The sequence below is a fragment of the Suricata suricatta genome, chromosome 12, assembly GCF_006229205.1.
Source record: "Suricata suricatta isolate VVHF042 chromosome 12, meerkat_22Aug2017_6uvM2_HiC, whole genome shotgun sequence".
NCBI classification, from domain to species: domain Eukaryota; kingdom Metazoa; phylum Chordata; class Mammalia; order Carnivora; family Herpestidae; genus Suricata; species Suricata suricatta.
In genome coordinates this window covers 43,926,782-43,945,426 of record NC_043711.1, presented here as the reverse complement: position 1 = coordinate 43,945,426, position 18,645 = coordinate 43,926,782, and the positions used below count along the sequence as shown (strand labels likewise).

Sequence of the window (18,645 nt, the reverse complement as noted above, 5' to 3'; positions counted from 1 at the left end):
GGAACCAACTTATCAGCTTCTTTAAAAATTCTGTTATGATTTTGATTGTGATTTATTTCAACCAGTTATTGGTTTTGGTGAGAATAGTAAATGGTGTGTTTTAATCCATATTATGTTACATTTCTCTGTTCATTTATATCACATTTTGTTTTTCTCAACAACATTTTGCCATGTAGAGATCCTACTCAATTTATGCCTAGCTATTTGATATTTAGACATGCAAATTGTATGTTAAAATTTTATTTTCCAGTTATTCCCTAATAACATATAGACCTATGATTGAATTTTTATTCTTGACTTTACATCACTTGGCCTTGCTAAAATCAATAATCCAGTATTTTTTTTAATTCATGGTGTTTTTTATATACAAAACTATGTCATATGTAAATAATAAAAATCTTAATTTTACCTTTCTTTTTTATTTCTTTTTCTTGTTTTATTTTAGTGGCTAGGCTTCTCGTACAGTGTTGAATAGAAGTGGTGAGAGAAGTAATCCGTGTCTGGTTTGTTACATCAGGGACAAAGCCTTCAATATTTCACCTTCAGGTAGAGGTTTAAGTTTTTTATCAGTGCTGTGTATCAGATTGAAGATTTATGCTTCTATTTATATTTTTCTGAAAAGCTTTTATCCTTCCAGTTATTATAATGATGTTATGTTTCTCTTTCTCCTTTTACCTGATAACAGTGTAATTTACATTGATTACTTTTCTGGTGTTAAATTCACCTTATATTCTTGGAATAAATTCTACATGTTCATGATATATTATTTTCTCATATATTGTTAGATGTTATTTACTAGTATTGCCTTAAACATTTTGTATTCATGATCATGAGTGATAAATGGTCTACCTTTATTTTCAGGTATCTCAGGTTTTGATAGCAGAGTTATGTTAATCTCATAAATCAATTGAGCTGTTTCTTCTTACTTTTAATTTGAAAGAGTTGTCTAAAATTGGTGTTATTTCTATCCTAAACGTTTAATAGAATGCAGAACTGAAAGGATCTAGAACCAGAGATTTCTGGGGAATGATTTCAAAGAGTTATTTTAATTCCAGTTATTTAGCATGCAGTGTTATAGTGATTCAACAATCCCATATGTCACTTAGTGCTCATCATGACAAGTGTACCTTAATCCCCATCACCTGTTTAATCCATCACATCACCTCTGCCTCTCTGGTAACTGCCAATTTATTTTCTATAATTAAGAGCCTGTTTCAGGATACCTGGGTGGCTCAGTTGGTTAAGCATCTGACTCTTGTTTTTGTCTCAGGTCATGATCTCATGGTTTGTGAGTTCAGGCCTCACATTGGGCTTTGCCTTGATGGTGCAGAGACTGCTTAGGATTCTCTCTTTGCCTCTCTCTCTCTGCTCCTCCCCCACTCATGCTCCCTCTCTCTCTATCTCTCAAAAAAATAGTCTATTTCTTAGTATGTCTCTTTCTCCCTCCCTGCTTGCTCATTTGTTTTCTCTCTTGAATTCCACATATGAATGAAATCGTGTGGTATTCGTCTTTCTCTGACCAACTTATTTCACTAATTTCACTTCTTTCTTGTCCTCCATGCATGCCATTGCAAATAGCAAGATTTCATTTGTTTATGGCTGTTATATTCCAGTGTGTGTGTGTAAAACATCTTCTTTATCCATTTGTCAGTCAATAGACACTGGGCTGTTTCCATAGTTTGGCTATTGTAGATAATGCTGCTATCGACATTGGGACCATGTAGCCAACTGAGTCAGTATTTTTGTGTGTTTTGGGTAAATACCTAGTAGTACAATTGCTAGATCATAGGGTAGTTTTATTTTTAACTTTTTGAGGATCCTCCTTATTGTTTTCCAGTGTGGCTGCACCAGTTTGCATTTCCACCAACACCACAAGAAGGTCCACCTTTCTCCACAGCCTCATCAACACCTATTATTTTTTGTGTTGTTGTTATTAGCCATTCTGACAGGTATAAAGTGATATCTCACTGTAGTTTTGATTTGCATTCCCCTGATGATCAGTGTTGTTGAGTATGTTTTCATGTATCTGTTGGCCATCTGGATGTCTTCCTTGGGAAAATGTCTATTCATGTCTTCTGTTAATTTTGTAATTGGATTATTTGTTTTTTGACTATTAACATTTTACAAGTTTTTTTATATATTTTGGATACTAACCCTTCATCAGATATGTCATTTTGCAAATCAAGTATCTTGATACACCACCTTAATAAAAGAAAGGCTAAGAACCATATGATCATTTTAAAGAAGAAGAACCATATATGATCATTTTATAAAGTACAGTGTCCAGTTGTGATCGAAACCTTCAACAAAAATGAGGACAGGCTGAACATATGTCAACATAATAAAAGCTCTCTATGAAAAACATACCACCAATATCATCCTTAATGAGGAAAAACTGAGAAATTTTCCTCTACTGTTGGGACTAAGATAGCGATGTCCACTTTCACCATTGTTAGTAAGTATAGTACTGGAAGTCCTAGGCATGCTCTCAGACAACAAAAAGGAAAAAAAGGAGTCATCCAAATTGGCAAGGAAGAAGTAAAACTTTCACTACTTGCAGATGTTATGATTATTCTATATAGAGAACCTGAAAGACCACCAAACACTGCTAGAACTGATACGCTAATTCACTAAAAGTCACAGGATTCACAATCAACATACAGAAATCAGTTGCATCTCTATATGTCAATAATGAAGCAGCAGAAAGAGAAATTAAGAAACCAATCCCTCTTATAACTGCATCAGAAACAATATGATAACATAAGAATAAACCGAACCACAGGGGTGTAAGACCTGTACTCTGAACACTATAAAACACTGATGAAAGACTTGAAGAGGGCACAAAGAAATGTAAACATGTCCATGCTCATGGATTGGAAGAAAAAATATTGTTAAAATGTCTATACTACCCAAAGCAACCCACACATTTAATCCAATCCCTATCAAAATACCTATAGCATTCTTTTTTTACCAATGCTAGAACAAACAATCCTAAAATTTGTATGGAACCACAAAAGACCCAGGATAGCCAAAGCAACCTTGAAAAAGAAAAGCAAAATAGGAGGCATTACAATTTCAGACTTAAAGTTATATTATAAAGCTGTAGTCATCAAACCCTATGGTACTGGCAAAAAAACAGACACACAGATCAATAGAACAGAATAGAAAAACCCAGAAAGGAACCTACAAGTATATGGTCAATTAATCTTTGACAAAGCAGGAAAGAATATCCAATGGGAGAAAGGCAATCTATTCAATAAATGATGTTGGGAAAATTGGAGAGCTACTTAAAAACTTAAAAAAAAAAATCACTGCCAAAAGCATAGAAGGAAGGAAACTTGGAGAGCTGAAAAGTTAAAAAGATACTTGCTGAATGAAATGTGTTGCAATATAATGTGAGCACACCTAGAAACCCTAAGACCTTGGTAATAGCTATATGATTTATGGACAGAAATTAATATATTTAGATTTCTTGTGGAAACTAGTGAGAGAACTTGTTTCCAGGTCATCAAGGATACAAGGGCAACCTGGAATTGGTCTGAGCAGATGAGAAGACTGACCTCTCTCTGACATTGGAAATTGTATTCCATAAATATACAATCAGCCTTTAATACATCTTGTGATGAAAAAGTGGGCAGAAAACAACTTTCACTCCTTTCTTTCTCCTAACCCCTTTCTAGCTGTATTAGGTTAGTGTATTGACTCTTCCCCAATAGTTTGGAAATATTTAGCTACTTTGTGAGCCTTTGAAAAGCTTAATTGTAGGAACAATTAGCTGGTGAAAGGAGAGTTTCAAAAATGTTTTAATAAAAACCTAAATTCTAAAAATTTACAAAGTTAAGGAAAATACATGTAACAAAATAAATGTGATGCATATTTTCCATTGCTGTGGAGATCTTAGTCTATTTGTTTTCTTTCTTTACCTCATTTCTCCTCCTTTTTTGCTCAACTCTTAACTCTATTGATTTTATTAAAATTATACCAGTGCAAACAGTTAAATAATTAAACAATGATACAGTCATTGCAAGATCAAAATAAAAACAATGGCAATAAAATACATTATAAACCCTACCCACCACTAAAAGCATTAGGTGATTACCATTGAGTATTTTACCTGTAGAAAGGTAAACAGAATGATAGACAGACATAATTAAGTCATACAATCACTGATGTTTTAATTTAGGAGCACTAATTTTAAATTTAATAGCAGATAAAAACCTCTCTTAAAATTGAGTAAATAAATTAACTTCAAATAAATACTTTTTTCATTACAAGAAATATTTCACAAATGATCCGTTAGGTTTAAAAAAGAGACTATAGGGGCAACTGGATGGCTCAGTCATTTCAGCATCTGACTCTATTCCGGCTCAGATCAGGATCTCAGGTTTGTAGGATAGAGCCCCCTGTCGAGCTCCATGCTAAGCATGGAGCCTGCTTAAGATTTTCTCTCTTTCTTTCTCTCTCTCTCTCTCAATAGTGGGATTCTCTTCTTTATCTTGTATTTCCCTATCATGAACAATAAAGACTTAGGTATTCCCATAGGTCTCTTTTTCACCCAAAACTGTTTTTGTTTTTAATTTTTTTAATTTATTTTTGAGAGACAGAGGGAGACAGTGCGAGCAGGGGAGGGTCAGAGAGAGAGGGAGATATAGAATCTGAAGCAGGCTCCAGGCTCTGAGCTAGCTGTCAGCACAGAGCTTGACATGGGGCTCGAACCCACGAACTGTGAGATCATGACCTGAGCCGAAGCCTGACGCTTAACCAACGGAGCCACCCAGGGGCCCTTGTTTTTGTTTTAAATAAATGAACGACATCTACAGTGTAGATCATATTCTTGGTTTATATCTACTTTCACTCAACATTTCTAGATGTTGCTCTTTTATCTTCTGGCATCCAGTCCTGCCACAGAGGTGATAGCTAGGTGGCCTGGTATTTCTCCATTATAATTTATTTGTTTTCCTTTCCAGGTACTTAAATAATTTTTTTTTTAATCTTTGGGATGCTAACTAAGCTACTTCTAACTGTGAAGTATGTGCATGACTTTCTCTGAAACATGATGGGTTATCAAATTTGGAGCTTTTCTCTCTTGAAAGAAAAAAAAAGAATTCTTAACATATTTCTATCGCCTTTGCTGGCTTCTTTAGTTTCCTATCAAATAATGTAACTGTGACTTACGTTATTCTGACTTTCATTTGTATTCACTTAGTTTACCTTAAGGGTTTCTTTTATGTCAACAATTCAGTTTTTTGTATGGCTTCTATTTGGTCCTTCCTATTTTTTAATTTGACTAGCTCTGTTATGATGTCACCATTTTACCCTGCAGTGTTTGTTTGGGGGAATGGTCTCGAATATGACTTTCATCTCATACTGTCATTTATTTTATTGTTATCATGTGCAGTTCTATTAAATTCATGTTCTTATTAATTTGTCCTCTTTTTGTGAAGCAGCCGTGAGAAACTTCATTCTGTTCATTGAGATTTTAATTTTTTTTTTCTATCAAGTTACTTACTTTCCTGCTATGTCATACTTCCCCTCCTTTTTTTCTCCATCCTTCCTTCCCTCTCTCCCTTCTTTTTCTTTCCTTCATGCTTTCTGTCCCTTATAGTGTATTTGCATTATTTGCATGTTTCTTTCATATTGTTTATGCTTAGGATGTTCTGTCCGTAAATTCTTTTGCTCTTAGTTAGAGTGAATGGATCCTGACTCCTCTCCTCTAGTATCTAGTTTATGTTCCCCTCCAAGCTAGGAGTGAAGGTTTGGGAATGTGTATCTTCACCATGTTCCTACAGATTGAGACAGAATGGTAGGATAAGGGCTGTCAAGGAGAGGGCAGTCGGGAGAACTCATTGGAGATTTTTCTAATGTTTATTTTTTTTAATTTATTTTGAGAGAGAGAAAGAGACTATGAGCAGGGGAAGGACAGAGAGAAAGGAAGAGAGAGAATCCCAGGCAGGCTCCATGCTCAGTGTGGAGCCCAGTCTTGATCCCACAACCATAAGATCATAACCTAAGTGGAAATCAAGAGTCAGAAGACTGAGCCACCAGGTGCCCTGGGAAGATCTGGCTGGAGTCTTGAAGCAGATCTCCATCTATCTAGTTGGATGCTTTTTCTCATGGTGGGAATACCCTTGGGTTTGGTACTTTTTCTCATCTGGTATGTATCCTTGGAGCCTTTAACTGATCCAATCATTCCCTTTGTTTTCTTCCTTATGTCCACCTTTAGATTCCATTACTCCTCAGTACAGAGAGAACAAACGGATGTCCACCCAGTTGCTTCATTTTAGAGTTTGGAAAGCATTTATAGTGAGTCGTTATGGGATTCTGTTTGCTCATTAGTAAAGGTGCTAGGAATCAAGTGGCCTTTCTCTAATCACCAGTATTATCTGCTAAGGAGTCTTCTGTGGTCCCCCCTCCCTCCTGCCCATTGTCTGCAAGTTCTTCAAGCATATTCTCTTAGGTCTTCCCCTTTTCCTTGTGTGTATTTTTGTTTTGGTTTGGTTTTGCTGCTATTTTTTTGAGACGGTGGTAGTTTATTTTTGTGTGTGCACATCTGTGTAGTCCTCTACCTTCACCCAAAACTGAGAATTTCTTTTCTTTTTATTTCAGTATTCATCAGTTACATATAACCCTGAGTGCCCCTCCCAAGTGTCCTGCTTAATGCCCCTTGTCCATTGAGCCCCTCCTCCCACCACCCCTCCAGCAACCCTCAGTTTGTTCTGTGTATTTAATAGTCACTTACGGTTTATCTCCCTCTCTGTTTTTATATTATTTTTGCTTCACTTTCCCTATCAGAACCTAGAACTTCTTAAAACATTTGTGAAAAATATAGCTTGATTTCTTTTTTTTTATGTAAAAAGTAATATAGCTGTCTTCATTTTTTTCCTTTGATTTCTGACAGTAATTTTCAGAAAAGTGAAAGAAACCACACACTTTCAGGTGAAAACTTGAGGGAAATGGAGATTTTAAAAATCATTATTTCAACATACGAATAGTTCATTCTCACTTGCCTAATTTTATTTTTTATTTTATTTACTATTTTACTATATATGACAACTTAAAGTCTGTTTTTATATTACATGGTGTATTTTAAATTTTTTTTAATGTTTATTTTTGAGAGAAAGCATGAGGGAGGGCAAAGAGAGAGGGAGACACAGAATCCGAAGCAGGCTCCATGCTCTGAGCTGTCAGCACAAAGCTCGACACGGGATCAAACTCACAAGCCATGAGATCATGACTTGAGCTAAAGTAGGAAGCCTAACCCACCAGGCACCCCACTTGGTGTCTTTTTTTTAAGTTTATTTATTTTGAGAGATATAGAGGGAGTGTGAATGGGGGAGAGGCAGGAAGAGAAGAAGAGAAGGAGAGTCCCAATTAGGCTCTAGGCAGTCAGTGCACAGAGCCCCAGGCAGGGCTCAAACTCAAAAACCATGAAATTATGACCTGAGCCAAAATCAAGAGTTACACGGTTAACTGACTGAGCCACCCAGGCACCCCTGTGTTACGTGGTGTCTTGGTTTGATTTCCTCTAGAACCAGAACTTGAGGTAATGATTTGAGTGTAGATAGCTCCTTTGGGAGATAACAGAAATATTATAGGACATTCATCATCCTCCCTATGGCCCTAGAGGGAGAGTTAAGAAAATAGGGAAGAGAAAAATCATCAAGAAGTTGCACAAAAGAATCTCCCAGAAAGGAAGGGAATTATGTCTTTAAAATGAAAGGGTTCACTGATAAATGTGGTAAGAGCTACACATAGTCACATGTGATATAATTAATGATAAAATCCTTCAATTATTAAGTTTAAAATACCAAAGGGCAGGATAGGATATATACAAAGTAAAGTAGATAGGTATCAGAACATGGAATGATAAAAGTTAATGAAGCAATGCCTTTAAAGTTCTGAGGGAAAAAATATATATGTATATATATATATTGAATCTAGAATTCTATACCCATCCAAAATATCAGCCAGTTGAGAACATTTAAAATATTCAAGACTCTTAATATTTACCATTTGTTAGCATAGGATTTTTGGAAATATACTAGCAAAAGAAGGAAGAAAACCAAAAGAACAAAGCTCTTGAGAGCCACAAAGTATGGATGTGACCTAGGAGAGCTGAGAAGTTCTGGGTTAAAAGCTTTTGACCAGGTGACTCTCGTCTAAATTTGGAACCGATTATCAGACTTTGGAATTTGTGTATTTGCCAGAAAAGACCTTATATATGATATTTTTATCAAAATATATGTGATAAATTGGAGCTATGGAAAAGCTTATAGTTGTTTTGGGTCAAGAAGAAAAAGGAAAGGCAATCGGCCAATCAAAATCAAATTTTGTGTGGGAAAATCACAATCTAAGCAAATATGAAGCAAACTGATAAATGGAATGGTTTGGAGTAAAGGAGTATAAGAGTAAGAGTTCTGTTTACCTAGGAATATTATCCTTAGAGCTACCTGGGGGTCATCATATTGGAGCAGTAAAATAGAAAGTTCTCTCTCTGGCAAATCCTTAAATGAACTGAACACACTCATAATAATGTTGATACAATGTATTGGTTTTCAACCTTATTAATAAATATATACAAAAGCTCAGGTAAGATTATGAATATAGACTGTAATGTTAATTTTGGTATTCATAATAATTCATAAAATTATTTCAATCCTTGAGAAAATGTAGAAGGTGAAAAGTAGTGAGATAACATGAAATAGAAGGCTTACCTCAACAGAGCTGCCATATTAACTGGGGGTGATGGAACAAAAAATAGAGCTATAAAAATATTTTTCAGAGTTACAAAAGAATAAAAATAACAGTGATATAAATAGTGGAATTGGGAGGATGATTGCTTATTATTATACATTTGTATGCACTCTTTAATTTTTATTATAGGCCTATATTACAATAAATATAGTAATTGTAGAATCATGAAGAAGCAATTGCTTGGGTTTTATGTTACTTTCTCTTTTATGTGACAATTTATTCAAAAGCAATATTTTTTCTGAGCATAATTCTTTCATGATAGATGGGAGGATGGTTCCATTTCTTTTTTTATTCTTTTTTTTTTTAATGTTCATTTATTTTTGAAAGAGAGACACAGAATGTGAGTGGGGAGGGCCAGAGAGAGAGGGAGACAAAGAATCAGAAGCAGCTCCAGGCTCTGAGCTGTCAGCACAGAGCCCAGTGCGGGGCTCAAACCCACGAACCGTGAGATCATGACCTGAGCCAAAGCTGGATGCTTAACCGACTGAGCCACCCAAGCACCCCCTCTCTATCGCTGTCTTATCTATGATCTCTTTTCACTGGTACTTTTGGCACTATTTTTCCTCTTAAAAATAGATTATTTGAAAATCCTACACCTCTTAATATACAAAATCAATTATAGTTTTATTATGACAGAGTTTTCCATATCTGTATGAAATTTATAAGGTTATTGAGGTAGGAATATCAAACACACTCAACATTCAGGCACAGACATCTTACGGATATTGTGTGAAAAACTCTGTAGGAATCTAACATACTGTGTTTTATTTCAGTATGCTGTCATCAGGTATTGTGTGGCACGCTTTGAGCACTAAAAAGATATGGGAAAACTGGAGAGTCAATGAAAGGATTAAAAGATTGACAAGGTAATGGTCGGATATAGAAACTGGGATTTGGTCTGGCAAAAATTGTTTTCTGAGAAATAACTAGTCACTTGCGCTGTTTTCACTGGGCGCCCTTGTACAAATCACATTGGGAGCAGGGGTTTAGTTTCTCCATCCTTAAAAGTGAAGGATTATTTTAGAAGATTTTTTAAGATCTCTTACACATCTGAATTGTAAAATTTTAGGAAAGATTCGAAAGAAAAGGTATTGTCTTAAAATAGTTTAAATTGAAGCAAGAGAAAGTTAAGCTACATATTGCAGAAAAAATGTTAACTCATATTCTGCAACAACCTCTTTCTCCATGTGTGTGTGTTTTTTTTTAAAACAACAGGAAGCTCATTTGTGTGGAAAAATCTTTGTCTGCTTATGTTTTGGGAGAGAATAAAGTAAGTCCATTTTAAACAAATACCACCTTATCTTATAATTCTCAGTTTTTAAAAATACCAAAACCAGGGGCTCCTGGGTGGCTTATTTAGTTAAGATTCCGACTTCAGCTCAGGTCATGATCTCACAGTTCATGGGTTCAAGCCCCACATCGTGCTCTGTGCTGACAGCTAGCTCAGAGCCTGGAGCCTGCTTCCGATTCTGTATCTCCCTCTCTCTCTGACCCTCCCCTGTTCGTGCTGTCTCTCTCTGTCTCTCAAAAATAAAAAATAAAAAAAACATTAAAAAATTAAAAATTAAAAAATAAATAAATAAAAATATCAAAACCAGCCATACCTTTAGCCATAGGACCATTTGCTCTAACTAGGTGAGATCCGCAAAGCGTCTCGTGGTCTTAACTATTGTTCACAGACCCTCCCACCTCATAGGATTTTGCATATTCTGTTGCTTCAATTTGGACCATTTTCCCACTCTTTTAAGCAGGCTCATCGTTAGAACTGCACTTGAAGCACCATTTCGCCCAAGGGCATTCTTTGACTCTCTTTATCACATCAAATTGTCTTGTCATGAACTCCTTTGGCACCAAAACATCTCCCCTACTTTGTACACACGAGAATTGGAATTTTCATATCACTTGTGTACATACCTGGCTGTGTTCTGTCCCTTTCTCTAACACTCTTAAGGCAGGGGCCAATCAGGATGTGATCACAGTGTGTTCCCACTGTTTGAACACAGGCCCTGACACAAAGAAAGCAGGAGACACACATATATTGAATGAAGAAATGGATATTTTAAACTGTACCCATGCTCTTGGAGGTCCTGGTCTTTTGTCAGCATCATTATTTTCTAGGTCTCTAATTTTGAGGATTGATAAAGTCTTTTATAAACTCATAATTTCTTCTTTCACTTTTACTCTCACATGTTAGGTAATTTTTATTAATATTCTGGAAATAAATTTTTAAATGTTTTTTATTTATTTTTGAGAGACAGAGAGAGACAGCGGGAGCAGGGGAGGGTCAGAGAGAGAGGGAGACACAGAATCCGAAGCAGACTCCAGGCTCTAAGCTAGCTGTCAGCACAGAGCCCAATGCGGGGCTCAAACCTACAAACTGTGAGATCATGACTTGAGCCAAGCTGGACGCTTAACTGACTGAGCCACCCAGGTGCCCCTGGAAATAAATTTTTAAGATGATTTTATATATATTAAATACCAAATGTTAACAAGTCATGGGTTCCAGTTCAAAATCTGATTTTGTCCCATGTTTCTTGGTTTGCAAAATATGATGATTGATATTTACCTTGTCTGCTAGACTGAATCATTTTATATATAGAAAATGAAATAGTTCCTGATTTTATTGTTTTCCTGTTATCTATTAAACTGTGTGAGTCTATTTAAATATAGTCAGGAGAAAATAATCAGCAGTGGGAACAGTTATATATATTTGGAGCTCTTTCTGTTGTAAATAATGCAGACAGAATTCAAGTAGGCTTAAGAAAAAAGGGACTGTATTAGCTTGCACAAACAAAAGAGTTTAAAAGAGATTCAGGTATGACTGAATGCAAAGGCTAGATGTCATGAACTCTAAGGGTTTAGCTTTATTCTGCTTTTGCTTGTGTTAGCTTTAGTCAAGAAGGCCTACCACATATGATGGCCAATATGGACATATGTAAAAATTTTCCTACCAGAATAGCATCCCCAGCTAGGAAAAAAAAAAAAAATCCTTCTTAATTGCTGCCTCTAATGCGCCATCATTCATTGGCCTGTCATTATGCATGTACTATCCCTGAACCAATTTTTAGGATTAATTTAGGACTGAATAAGCACCTTATTCTTTTTAAAGTAAAGCATAAGGTAAGTCATATCCACACTTATATTGCATTTGGGGAGGAAGGATTTAGAAATTCCTGGGGGGAAAAATTATGTTCTCTGATAGGACTAATTACTAGGAAGGCATCATAAAGCATGATTCCTGAAATGTCCATATTGATTTTAGGATTAACTCTAATCTGCTATCCAATTCTTGCCTCAACTTTGTATTTTTCAGTAATTCTGGTATAATCATGTACTGTGTGGGCAATAACAAAAATATAAATGAGATACTATATACACCAGTGTATTCTCAACCATAGCTCCATAATGAAAAGAATTATTAAGAATGACTGGAATATTTTTTTCAAACACTAGAAATAGGATAAGCAAAAAGCTCAACCAAAAACGCTGTTAATCCTCAGCATTTTAGAGTCATTGAGAGAGAGAGAGAGAGAGAGAGAGGGAGAAACAGAGAGAGATAATGTGTGTGTTTTAATGTACTTGACCTAAGGAAAGAATTTGAGCTTTTTATCAGCATAAATCTGTCATTGCTTCTAAAAGAAGATTTGGTCGGTATGCTGTGAATGCCAGTGAATAGCTATGGCTCCTTATGTAATTCAACATCTACTTCTCTACACACTTTATGGCTTAGGAGAGCATGGTCTCATTAGTTTCATTTTCCAGTTGTGTTCTATGCATTTTATCTTTGGCATTGCACACTGGTAGTAGATTGAATCCATACAGGATCTTAGAGTTGATGGAGTCTAGATAGAAAGCAGGTCTCAGAGCTATCATTTGTCTTTCAACAGAGTTCCGTGAATGTGTTTTATTTAGCCAATCATACTGAGAAAAACAATCTAAATAATTATCTTCAGCTGAAAATTCCTGTGATGTTTGTTCTTTCCTCGCCCCCTCATCCTTCACAGTTTTTTCAAAGGACTCAGCTTTCCAAGGCTTCTGTATATGTTAAACTCTTTTAGGACAGGTTACCCAGGAAACAGACTGGAACAGAGATCTGCATGCACAGAGTTTGTTGGGGAGGGCGCTTTGATACCATATCTCCAAGAAAGTGATGAAATAAGATGATGCAGAGAGATGTGGTGTGGTTAGAGCAAAGGCTATCAGTTGATCCTGTAGAGAGCTGAGGGGCTGGAATGACCTTTCAGGGTTGTCCCAACGTGAGACAAGACAGATGGAGTTTTATACCCCAACATAGACCAGTTCTTGAATGTGGGTGGCCCCTCGGGAAGGCACAGTGGATGAGGCAACTTCCCTTGAATGAGGGCATTTCTTGAGCAGGACTCACCTGTGAGCCTTTAGTAGCCAACAAATCCTGGCAACTGGAGAAATGAGTAGTTCTGTTCTAAAAGGAAGCATCTCAGTGATACAACACATTTGACCAGTCTTGATAATTAGGGGTAAATATCTAATTTGAGGCTTTGATATTTGTATCTAGCTATCAAAATCAGTCTGTTGGATTTTTTTAGGATGAATTCTGTTACAATTTTTCCAGTCTCTTCATTCATTCCTGAAGATCCAGTTTTTCTTCCAATATCATTTTCCTTCATCCTGAAGAACTTTCATAATTTTTTTCTTGTAGTTTGGATTGGCTTGCAATAAACTGTCTTCATTTTTCCTTGATGTGAGATTGATTCCTTGATTCTTTCATTTATCTTTATTATTGAAAATATTTTAGTTGTATATATAATCTGGGTTGAAAATTATTTTGCTTTTGTTTTTCATGTCAGTACATTACCAATGTCATTATACTAACTGTTATTGATAATTTCTGATGAGAAATCTATAGTATTCAAGTTATTACCCTTCTCCATATAATATGTTTAGTTTTGTGTGAAATATCTTGCAGTTTGCAGTTTGGTTACTATCTATACATGATATTCTTAGAATTCATCCTGTGAAGTTTACTGAGATTCTAGGTTCTACAAGTTTATGTTTTTCATCAAATTTAGGATATTTTCAAATGTTGTTTTTAGAAATCTATTTGTGCCCTAATCTTTTTATCTTCTTCTTCTGGAAATCCAACGCTATTTACTTTAGATATTTTACTGTTTTTTATATGTGCCTAAGTCCTCTTTAATTTTTTAATTCATTCTTTTTTTCCCCTGTTTTCTTGAGTTTGAGTAGATTTTAGTCATCTGTCTTTGAGTTTGCAGACATCTTCCTCTGTTATGTATATTCTTTTATTCATCTGATCAAGTGAACTTTTTATTTAGGATATTGCACTTTTCATATTTAAAAATTCATTTAGTTGTTTTTTATATTTTTTGTTTCTGTGGTGATATTTTCTATTTCTGCATTCATTCCATATGTATTTGTTATAAAAGTTATAATGGTAGTAATTATAATAGTTACTGTAAAGTCCTTATCATGGCAATTTCAAAATCTGGGTCATTTGGGTTTCATATCTGTTGTCTTTTTTCTGAAAAGTGAATCACATTTCTTAGGTCTTTCCATATCAATTAATTTTGGGTTTTATCCTAGTCACTGTTGGTGTTATGTTGTAGAGATTCTCTTTGCTCTTATACTCCCTCATGAGGATGTAGACGGCTTTGTCTTAGAAGGGAATCAGTCCAGTGATCTTCTGACTGTAAGATATGTCTTGTCTTCTATGGGTAATGGGTTCAATTTCAGTTCATTTTTTTCATTTTTTGCTATACTGGTTTGGGCATACTTTGTGCATATACATTTCAGGGGTAAACGCAGGCATCAATTAATCACAGCACTCTGTTTTATTCCCAGTAAGTTACACTTATGGGTCACACCTGCCTTATCATCAAGCAATGTCCATAATTATCAGCTAAAAATTGACATATCCCAAAGATTCCAGATGTAAATTAACTGAATCTAAATAAGGAAAACCTTGTGTTTTCTAAATTTATCAGAGAGAATGATATTTTAATATATATTTTTAAAGCTGGTTGAGTAACTTGCAAAAAATCTACTTTTAAAGAGAGATGATAAATTCTTTTTCTAGCAATGACTATCTAGGACATTTAAGAACAGCCTTTTTGCTAAGAACAACTAAGTAAGCTAGGAAAATATGTTTTTAAATATCTATTTTAAGACACACACACACAAAAACTACCAGTGCATTTAGAACCAAAAATGAGGAACACCAAAGAAGATTATTTCAGGGTCTGGAGCCACTTTTTTATTAAAAATAATGATAAATGATAAAGCATTGGTAAGAAGATAAGACACTGAGCAAAACATTGACACTTTTCACATAGCTGGGAAAATGTGGAGTTAACAATTCTTATAAATATCTGAGTTTTCTGTTGATATATAAAGTTGTTACATTCTATATGTAACAGGGTAGGGGAACTAGACCACTTCTCATAACTGCCAGTTTAAAGTCATCTCAATTTTGGGGGGATCTGGGTAGCTCCGTCAGTTAAGCTCAGGTCATAATTTCATGGTTCATGAGTTCGAGCCCTGCATCAGGTGTCCAGCTCTACACTGACAGTTTGGAGCCTGGAGCCTGCTTTGGATTCTGTGTCTCCCTCTCTACCTGCCCCTCCTCTGTTTTCTCTGTCTCCTTCTTCCTCTCAAAAATAAATAAACATAAAATAAAATAAGATAAAATGAAATAATCTAAATTTCTGACTGGATTTATGGTGATGCACCCAGATGCTTGATGATAATAGAAATAATTCCTCTCTAGAAAAAGATGGCGATGGCCATCCTCCAATGATTGATATAAATGTGATATTTAATAATTTAAAGAATTTAAGAATTGGCCAAAAAACAAGAGAAAAATCAGGCAACTGAGATTTATGAAGAGAATAACCATGTATTCCAGTGATAGTACATACCTTTTAAGTTAGTTAATATACTCAGCAATTAAATGACAAGATGGAAGATTTTAGCAGAGAACAGGAACATTTGAAAATTGGAAATTTTACAGCTTAAAATAACAAGTTTAGATTTCAATAGTTGAGGGACACCTGCATGGCTCGGTTGGTTAAGCATCAGGTCATGCTCTCATAGTTCCTGGGTTTAAGCTCAGAACCTGAAGCCTGCTTTGGATACTATGCCTCCCTCTCTTCCCCTCTGCCACTTGCTCTCTGTCTATCCCTGTCTCTCAAAAATAAATAAATGTTAAAAAAAAAAGATTTCAGTAGTTGAGATCTTATTAAACTGACTGGTTGAGTTTAATCATCAGATTCAGTGTAGCTGAAGAAAGAATAAGTGAGTTAGAAGATAGATCAAGCAAAATCTCCAAACTGAAGCAAGGAGCTACAAAAATATGGAGATCATAGTAGATAATTAAAATATGGTATAAACATCTAACAAACATGCAGTTGAAGTCTTAGAATTAGAAAAGAGTTAATTAGGCAGAAGCAATAGTTGCAAAGATTGTGACTGAGAATTTTAAAAAACTAATTAGAATATTCAAGGCTGAGATTTGAGAAGTTCTATAAAACTCAAGCAGCATAGAATAAAAAAAATATACTGAGATATGTTATACTAAAATTACTGGGGAAAAAAGTAACAAATCTTAAAAGCAATCAGAGGTCTACAGATTCAGTTCAATTCTAGTCAAAATCCCTGAAGTTTTTTGAAGGAAACTTATGAATTGTTCTAAAATTAAAATGAAATTAGCAAAGGGAGTTTTAAAATGAATAAAAGGGAAAAACATTCTTTTAAGTTCATAATTTTTTTTAAACTGTAATAAAGCTACATTAATTAAGACTATACTACAGGTATAAGGAATGACAAATAAATCAGTAGAACCAAATACCGAGTCTAAATATAGATATAGATACAGATATAAAGTATATAGAGAGTCAGCTTATTCTCAGCCAAGGTGCTAAACTAAATCCTTTCAAAAGAAGTCTCTTTAAACAGATAATGCTGGATCAATTCTATATGACACTCCACACACCAAAGTTAAACTAATTCAAAATGTATCAAATGCTTGAATATAAAATCCACCACCATACATCTTCTGGAGGAAAATATAGGAAATTGTCTTTGTCACCTTGAGTAGGCAAAGCTTTATTGAACAGAACAAAAACACCACCAGTCATTATACAAATTGGTAATTTTCACTTTACCAATATTAAAGAGAAAAGTTCTATCAAAAGAAATCATTAAGAAAATGAATAGGATAGGCAAACCATGGGCTACAACGAAGTATTTATAATGCATAAATCTGACAAAGGGGGTTTATCTAGAATATATAAAGAGCACCACAAATCAATCTCATAAAGAAAAATCTAATAAAAAGTGAAAGTTTTGAAAAGATACTTTGCAAAAGAAGATGTCGCTTTCTAAGAAGCTGACTCATGACAAACTGGACGTGAAGGGGAAGTGGGTCATCATGAGAATGGACTTCAACATACCTGTGAAGAACAACCAGATAACAACCAGAGAATCAAGGGTGCCACCTCAAGCATCAAATTCTACTTGGACAATGGAGCCACGTCCCTTGTTCTTATAAGCCATCTGGGCTGGTGTGATGGTATGTCCATGGCTGACAAATACTCTTTGGAGCCAGTTGCTATAGAATTCAAATCTCTGCTGAGCCAAGATTTTGTTCTTGAACAGCTGTATAGGCCTGGAAGTGGAGAAAGCTTGAGTTGATCCTGTTTCTCAGTCTGTCATCTTGCTGCATAACCTTTGGTTTCATGTGAAGGAAGAAGGGAAGGCAAAAGATATTTCTGGGAATAAGGTTAAAGCTGTCAGCCAAGCCAAAAGATATTTCTGGTAATAGGGTTAAAGCTGAGTCAGCTAAAACAGAAGGCTTCTGAGCTTCACTTTTCAAGCTAGAGGATGTCTATATCAATGATACTTTTGGCACTGCTCACCAAGCCGACAGTTGACATGTGGGAGTCAGTCTGCCACAGAATGCTGAAAGTTTGCTGATGAAGAAGGAACTGAATTACTTTGCCAAGGCCTTGGAGAGCCCAGTAACCCTTCCCGGCCATCCTGAGTGGGCCTAAAGTTACAGTCAAGATCTAACTGAACAGTAATATGCTGGACTAAGTCAATGAGATGATTATTGGTGCTGAAATGGCTTTTACCTTCCTTAAGGTGTTTACACCTTACATGGACATTGCCACTTTTCTGCTTTGATGACAAATGAGAGGGCAAGACCATCAAAGACCTGATGCCCAAAGCTGGAAGAATGATGTGAAGATTACATTGCCTATTGACTTTGTCACTGCAGACAAGTTTAATGAGAATGCTAAGACTAGCCAAGCACAGTGGCCTCTGGCATACTTGCTGGCTGAATGGGCTTGGGAGGTCCTGAGAGCAGCAAGAAGTACCTGAGGCATTTACTGGGCCTAAGCAGATTGTGTGCCATGGACCTCTGGGTGTATTCAAATGGGAAGCTCGAGCTCAAGGAATCAAAGCCCTCATGGACAAGATAGTGAAAGCCACTTTCAGGGGCTGCATCACTATTGTAGAGACACTGCCACTTGCTGTGCCAAATGGACACAAAAGGTCAGCCATGTGAGTGCTGGGCGTGATGCCTGTTTAAAGCTCCTGGAAGGTTAAATCCTTCCTGGGGTGGATGTTCTCAGCAGTGTTTAGTACTTTTCTAGCTTTTGGTTCATGTGTGCCACCACTAAGTCAACTTAGCAGTTACTGCATTTCCATTTGGCAGTAACTAAAATCTTCTCCCATGTCAGGACTCACCTAGTGGCCAAGAGATACAAGGCCAAGAACCCTTAAACAGTTGCACAGCATCTCAGCTCCTCTTTTACCACAGCCTGGTCTTGCCTATGTTCTTCAGGATCCCATTTGAATGTCTTAGTGACTAGAGCATTGTGCATTCTAGAG

The 18,645-nt window shown here is 35.8% G+C and overlaps 1 pseudogene; it reads left to right on the top strand.

Annotated features, from left to right (window-relative positions):
* The first annotated feature begins 17,119 nt into the window (after nt 1-17,119).
* LOC115275247 lies at nt 17,120-18,396 on the top strand (annotated as a pseudogene).
* The last annotated feature ends 249 nt before the right edge of the window (nt 18,397-18,645 follow it).